The sequence below is a fragment of the Phyllobates terribilis genome, unplaced genomic scaffold (genome assembly GCF_046119375.1).
Source record: "Phyllobates terribilis strain yellow unplaced genomic scaffold, ASM4611937v1 Scaffold_31__1_contigs__length_13893835, whole genome shotgun sequence".
NCBI classification, from domain to species: domain Eukaryota; kingdom Metazoa; phylum Chordata; class Amphibia; order Anura; family Dendrobatidae; genus Phyllobates; species Phyllobates terribilis.
Window position 1 is genome coordinate 7,061,013 of NW_027362791.1, and position 8,386 is coordinate 7,069,398.

Below are 8,386 nucleotides of genomic sequence, written 5' to 3' on the forward strand. Positions count from 1 at the left end.
CATTGGGCGAATCGCTCTGGAACTGAAATCGGAACGCTCACTGACATTTCCCCTATCTGAAAGTCTGATAAACACCGGAAAAATGACTGAGTCTAAGAAAAAATTTTCTTAAACTTTTTTCAATTTTACCCCGTGGGATATATATTCTAAACACACACATTTGGAACTCTCCTGGGGTACCCTCACACATATTATTCCCTCATTTAGTGGATATTTTCACAAAAAAGTGAAATTTTCAAAAATCCAGAAAATTGGCAGAAAACGACTAAATATCAAGGACTCATTGGGCGAATCGCTCTGGAACTGAAATCGGAATGCTCACTGACATTTCCCCTATCTGAAAGTCTGATAAACGCCGGAAAAATGACTAAGTCCAAGAAAAAAATTTTTTAAACTTTTTTCAATTTTACCCCGTGGGATATATATTCTAAACACACACATTTGGAACTCTCCTGGGGTACCCTCACACATATTATTCCCTCATTTAGTGAATATTTTCACAAAAAAGTGAAATTTTCCAAAATCCATAAGAAAATTGGCTGAAAACGACTAAATATCAAGGAATCATTGGGCGAATCGCTCTGGAACTGAAATCGGAACGCTCACTGACATTTCCCCTATCTGAAAGTCTGATAAACGCCGGAAAAATGACTAAGTTTAAGAAAAATTTTTCTTAAACTTTTTTCAATTTTACCCCCGTGGGAAATATATTCTACCCACACACATTTGGAACTCTCCTGGGGTACCCTCACACATATTATTCCCTCATTTAGTGGATATTTTCACAAAAAAGTGAAATTTTCAAAAATCCAGAAAATTGGCAGAAAACGACTAAATATCAAGGACTCATTGGGCGAATCGCTCTGGAACTGAAATCGGAATGCTCACTGACATTTCCCCTATCTGAAAGTCTGATAAACGCCGGAAAAATGACTAAGTCCAAGAAAAAAATTTTTTAAACTTTTTTCAATTTTACCCCGTGGGATATATATTCTAAACACACACATTTGGAACTCTCCTGGGGTACCCTCACACATATTATTCCCTCATTTAGTGAATATTTTCACAAAAAAGTGAAATTTTCCAAAATCCATAAGAAAATTGGCTGAAAACGACTAAATATCAAGGACTCATTGGGCGAATCGCTCTGGAACTGAAATCGGAACGCTCACTGACATTTCCCCTATCTGAAAGTCTGATAAACGCCGGAAAAATGACTAAGTTTAAGAAAAATTTTTCTTAAACTTTTTTCAATTTTACCCCCGTGGGAAATATATTCTACCCACACACATTTGGAACTCTCCTGGGGTACCCTCACACATATTATTCCCTCATTTAGTGAATATTTTCACAAAAAAGTGAAATTTTCAAAAATCCAAAATATTAGCTGAAAACGACTAAATATCATGGAATCATTGGGCGAATCGCTCTGGAACTGAAATTGGAATGCTCACTGACATTTCCCCTATCTGAAAGTCTGATAAACGCCGGAAAAATGACTAAGTCCAAGAATTTATTTTTTTAAACTTTTTTCAATTTTACCCCGTGGGATATATATTCTAAGCACACACATTTGGAACTCTCCTGGGGTACCCTCACACATATTATTCCCTCATTTAGTGGATATTTTCACAAAAAAGTGAAATTTTCAAAAATCCAAAATATTGGCTGAAAACGACTAAATATCAAGGACTCATTGGGCGAATCGCTCTGGAACTGAAATCGGAATGTTCACTGACATTTCCCCTATCTGAAAGTCTGATAAACGCCGGAAAAATGACTAAGTCCAAGAAAAAAATTTTTTAAACTTTTTTCAATTTTACCCCGTGGGATATATATTCTAAACACACAAATTTGGAACTCTCCTGGGGTACCCTCACACATATTATTCCCTCATTTAGTGAATATTTTCACAAAAAAGTGAAATTTTCAAAAATCCAGAAAATTGGCTGAAAACGACTAAATATCAAGGACTCATTGGGCGAATCGCTCTGGAACTGAAATCGGAACGCTCACTGACATTTCCCCTATCTGAAAGTCTGATAAACGCCGGAAAAATGACTAAGTTTAAGAAAAATTTTTCTTAAACTTTTTTCAATTTTACCCCCGTGGGAAATATATTCTACCCACACACATTTGGAACTCTCCTGGAGTACCCTCACACATATTATTCCCTCATTTAGTGGATATTTTCACAAAAAAGTGAAATTTTCAAAAATCCAGAAAATTGGCTGAAAACGACTAAATATCAAGGACTCATTGGGCGAATCGCTCTGGAACTGTAATCGGAACGCTCACTGACATTTCCCCTATCTGAAAGCCTGATAAACGCCGGAAAAATGACTAAGTCCAAGAAAATTCTTTTTTAAACTTTTTTCAATTTTACCCCGGTGGGATATATATTCTACCCACACACATTTGGAACTCTCCTGGGGTACCCTCACACATATTATTCCCTCATTTAGTGAATATTTTCACAAAAAAGTGAAATTTTCAAAAATCCAGAAAATTGGCTGAAAACGACTAAATATCAAGGACTCATTGGGCGAATCGCTCTGGAACTGAAATCGGAACGCTCACTGACATTTCCCCTATCTGAAAGTCTGATAAACGCCGGAAAAATGACTAAGTCCAAAAAAAAATTTTTTTCAACTTTTTTCAATTTTACCCCCGTGGGATATATATTCTACCCACACACATTTGAAACTCTCCTGGGGTACCCTCACACATATTATTCCCTCATTTAGTGGATATTTTCACAAAAAAGTGAAATTTTCAAAAATCCAAAATATTAGCTGAAAACGACTAAATATCAAGGACTCATTGGGCGAATCGCTCTGGAACTGAAATCGGAATGCTCACTGACATTTCCCCTATCTGAAAGTCTGATAAACGCCGGAAAAATGACTAAGTCCAAGAAATTTTTTTTTTAAACTTTTTTCAATTTTACCCCGTGGGATATATATTCTAAACACACACATTTGGAACTCTCCTGGGGTACCCTCACACATATTATTCCCTCATTTAGTGGATATTTTCACAAAAAAGTGAAATTTTCAAAAATCCAGAAAATTGGCTGAAAACGACTAAATATCAAGGACTCATTGGGCGAATCGCTCTGGAACTGAAATCGGAACGCTCACTGACATTTCCCCTATCTGAAAGTCTGATAAACACCGGAAAAATGACTGAGTCTAAGAAAAAATTTTCTTAAACTTTTTTCAATTTTACCCCGTGGGATATATATTCTAAACACACACATTTGGAACTCTCCTGGGGTACCCTCACACATATTATTCCCTCATTTAGTGGATATTTTCACAAAAAAGTGAAATTTTCAAAAATCCAGAAAATTGGCAGAAAACGACTAAATATCAAGGACTCATTGGGCGAATCGCTCTGGAACTGAAATCGGAATGCTCACTGACATTTCCCCTATCTGAAAGTCTGATAAACGCCGGAAAAATGACTAAGTCCAAGAAAAAAATTTTTTAAACTTTTTTCAATTTTACCCCGTGGGATATATATTCTAAACACACACATTTGGAACTCTCCTGGGGTACCCTCACACATATTATTCCCTCATTTAGTGAATATTTTCACAAAAAAGTGAAATTTTCCAAAATCCATAAGAAAATTGGCTGAAAACGACTAAATATCAAGGAATCATTGGGCGAATCGCTCTGGAACTGAAATCGGAACGCTCACTGACATTTCCCCTATCTGAAAGTCTGATAAACGCCGGAAAAATGACTAAGTTTAAGAAAAATTTTTCTTAAACTTTTTTCAATTTTACCCCCGTGGGAAATATATTCTACCCACACACATTTGGAACTCTCCTGGGGTACCCTCACACATATTATTCCCTCATTTAGTGGATATTTTCAAAAAAAGTGAAATTTTCAAAAATCCAAAATATTAGCTGAAAACGACTAAATATCATGGAATCATTGGGCGAATCGCTCTGGAACTGAAATTGGAATGCTCACTGACATTTCCCCTATCTGAAAGTCTGATAAACGCCGGAAAAATGACTAAGTCCAAGAATTTATTTTTTTAAACTTTTTTCAATTTTACCCCGTGGGATATATATTCTAAGCACACACATTTGGAACTCTCCTGGGGTACCCTCACACATATTATTCCCTCATTTAGTGGATATTTTCACAAAAAAGTGAAATTTTCAAAAATCCAAAATATTGGCTGAAAACGACTAAATATCAAGGACTCATTGGGCGAATCGCTCTGGAACTGAAATCGGAATGTTCACTGACATTTCCCCTATCTGAAAGTCTGATAAACGCCGGAAAAATGACTAAGTCCAAGAAAAAATTTTTTTAAACTTTTTTCAATTTTACCCCGGTGGGATATATATTCTACCGACACACATTTGAAACTCTCCTGGGGTACCCTCACACATATTATTCCCTCATTTAGTGGATATTTTCACAATAAAGTTAAATTTTCAAAAATCCAGAAAATTGGCTGAAAACGACTAAATATCAAGGACTCATTGGGCGAATCGCTCTGGAACTGAAATCGGAACGCTCACTAACATTGCCCCTATCTGAAAGTCTGATAAACGCCGGAAAAATAACTAAGTCCCAAAAAAAAAATTTTCAACTTCTTTCAATTTTACCCCCGTGGGATATATATTCTACCCACACACATTTGGAACTCTCCTGGGGTACCCTCACACATATTATTCCCTCATTTAGTGGATATTTTCACAAAAAAGTGAAATTTTCAAAAATCCTAAATATTAGCTGAAAACGACTAAATATCAAGGACTCATTGGGCGAATCGCTCTGGAACTGAAATCGGAATGCTCACTGACATTTCCCCTATCTGAAAGTCTGATAAACGCCGGAAAAATGACTAAGTCCAAGAAAAATTTTTTTTAAACTTTTTTCAATTTTACCCCGTGGGATATATATTCTAAACAAACACATTTGGAACTCTCCTGGAGTACCCTCACACATATTATTCCCTCATTTAGTGGATATTTTCACAAAAAAGTGAAATTTTCAAAAATCCAGAAAATTGGCTGAAAACGACTAAATATCAAGGACTCATTGGGCGAATCGCTCTGGAACTGAAATCGGAATGCTCACTGACATTTCCCCTATCTGAAAGTCTGATAAACGCCGGAAAAATGACAAAGTCCAAGAAAATTCTTTTTTAAACTTTTTTCAATTTTACCCCGGTGGGATATATATTCTACCCACACACATTTGGAACTCTCCTGGGGTACCCTCACACATATTATTCCCTCATTTAGGGGATATTTTCACAATAAAGTGAAATTTTCAAAAATCCAGAAAATTGGCTGAAAACGACTAAATATCAAGGACTCATTGGGCGAATCGCTCTGGAACTGAAATCGGAATGCTCACTGACATTTCCCCTATCTGAAAGTCTGATAAACGCCGGAAAAATGACTAAGTCCAAGAAATTTTTTTTTTAAACTTTTTTAATTTTACCCCGTGGGATATATATTCTAAACACACACATTTGGAACTCTCCTGGGGTACCCTCACACATATTATTCCCTCATTTAGTGGATATTTTCACAAAAACGTGAAATTTTCAAAAATCCAAAATATTGGCTGAAAACGACTAAATATCAAAGAATCATTGGGCGAATCGCTCTGGAACTGAAATCGGAATGCTCACTGACATTTCCCCTATCTGAAAGTCTGATAAACGCCGGAAAAATGACTAAGTCCAAGAAAAAAATTTTTTAAACTTTTTTCAATTTTACCCCGTGGGATATATATTCTAAACACACACATTTGGAACTCTCCTGGGGTACCCTCACACATATTATTCCCTCATTTAGTGAATATTTTCACAAAAAAGTGAAATTTTCAAAAATCCATAAAAAAATTGGCTGAAAACGACTAAATATCAAGGACTCATTGGGCGAATCGCTCTGGAACTGAAATCGGAACGCTCACTGACATTTCCCCTATCTGAAAGTCTGATGAACGCCGGAAAAATGACTAAGTCGAAAAAAAAAATTTTTTCAACTTTTTTCAATTTTACACCCGTGGGATATATATTCTACCCACACACATTTGGAACTCTCCTGGGGTACCCTCACACATATTATTCCCTCATTTAGGGGATATTTTCACAATAAAGTGAAATTTTCAAAAATCCAGAAAATTGGCTGAAAACGACTAAATATCAAGGACTCATTGGGCGAATCGCTCTGGAACTGAAATCGGAACGCTCACTAACATTTCCCCTATCTGAAAGTCTGATAAACGCCGGAAAAATGACTAAGTTTAATAAAAATTTTTCTTAAACTTTTTTCAATTTTACCCCCGTGGGAAATATATTCTACCCACACACATTTGGAACTCTCCTGGGGTACCCTCACACATATTATTCCCTCATTTAGGGGATATTTTCACAATAAAGTGAAATTTTCAAAAATCCAGAAAATTGGCTGAAAACGACTAAATATCAAGGACTCATTGGGCGAATCGCTCTGGAACTGAAATCGGAACGCTCACTAACATTTCCCCTATCTGAAAGTCTGAGAAACGCCGGAAAAATAACTAAGTCCCAAAAAAAAATTTTCAACTTTTTTCAATTTTACCCCTGTGGGATATATATTCTACCCACACACATTTGGAACTCTCCTGGGGTACCCTCACACATATTATTCCCTCATTTAGTGGATATTTTCACAAAAAAGTGAAATTTTCAAAAATCCAAAATATTAGCTGAAAACGACTAAATATCAAGGACTCATTGGGCGAATCGCTCTGGAACTGAAATCGGAATGCTCACTCACATTTCCCCTATCTGAAAGTCTGATACACGCCGGAAAAATGACTAAGTCCAAGAAATTTTTTTTTTAAACTTTTTTTAATTTTACCCCGTGGGATATATATTCTAAACACACACATTTGGAACTCTCCTGGGGTACCCTCACACATATTATTCCCTCATTTAGTGGATATTTTCACAAAAACGTGAAATTTTCAAAAATCCAAAATATTGGCTGAAAACGACTAAATATCAAAGACTCATTGGGCGAATCGCTCTGGAACTGAAATCGGAATGCTCACTGACATTTCCCCTATCTGAAAGTCTGATAAACGCCGGAAAAATGACTAAGTCCAAGAAAAAAAATTTTTAAACTTTTTTTAATTTTACCCCGTGGGATATATATTCTAAACACACACATTTGGAACTCTCCTGGGGTACCCTCACACATATTATTCCCTCATTTAGTGGATATTTTCACAAAAAAGTGAAATTTTCAAAAATCCAGAAAAAAATTGGCTGAAAACGACTAAATATCAAGGACTCATTGGGCGAATCGCTCTGGAACTGAAATCGGAACGCTCACTGACATTTCCCCTATCTGAAAGTCTGATAAACGCCGGAAAAATGACTAAGTTTAAGAAAAATTTTTCTTAAACTTTTTTCAATTTTACCCCCGTGGGAAATATATTCTACCCACACACATTTGGAACTCTCCTGGGGTACCCTCACACATATTATTCCCTCATTTAGTGGATATTTTCACAAAAAAGTGAAATTTTCAAAAATCCAAAATATTAGCTGAAAACGACTAAATATCAAGGAATCGTTGGGTGAATCGCTCTGGAACTGAAATCGGAATGCTCACTGACATTTCCCCTATCTGAAAGTCTGATAAACGCCGGAAAAATGACTAAGTCCAAGAAAAAATTTTTTTAAACTTTTTTCAATTTTACCCCGTGGGATATATATTCTAAACACACACATTTGGAACTCTCCTGGAGTACCCTCACACATATTATTCCCTCATTTAGTGGATATTTTCACAAAAAAGTGAAATTTTCAAAAATCCAGAAAATTGACTGAAAACGACTAAATATCAAGGACTCATTGGGCGAATCGCTCTGGAACTGTAATCGGAACGCTCACTGACATTTCCCCTATCTGAAAGCCTGATAAACGCCGGAAAAATGACTAAGTCCAAGAAAATTCTTTTTTAAACTTTTTTCAATTTTACCCCGGTGGGATATATATTCTACCCACACACATTTGGAACTCTCCTGGGGTACCCTGACACATATTATTCCCTCATTTAGGGGATATTTTCACAATAAAGTGAAATTTTCAAAAATCCAGAAAATTGGCTGAAAACGACTAAATATCAAGGACTCATTGGGCGAATCGCTCTGGAACTGAAAACGGAACGCTCACTAACATTTCCCCTATCTGAAAGTCTGATAAACGCCGGAAAAATAACTAAGTCCCAAAAAAAAATTTTCAACTTTTTTCAATTTTACCCCCGTGGGATATATATTCTACCCACACACATTTGGAACTCTCCTGGGGTACCCTCACACATATTATTCCCTCATTTAGTGGATAT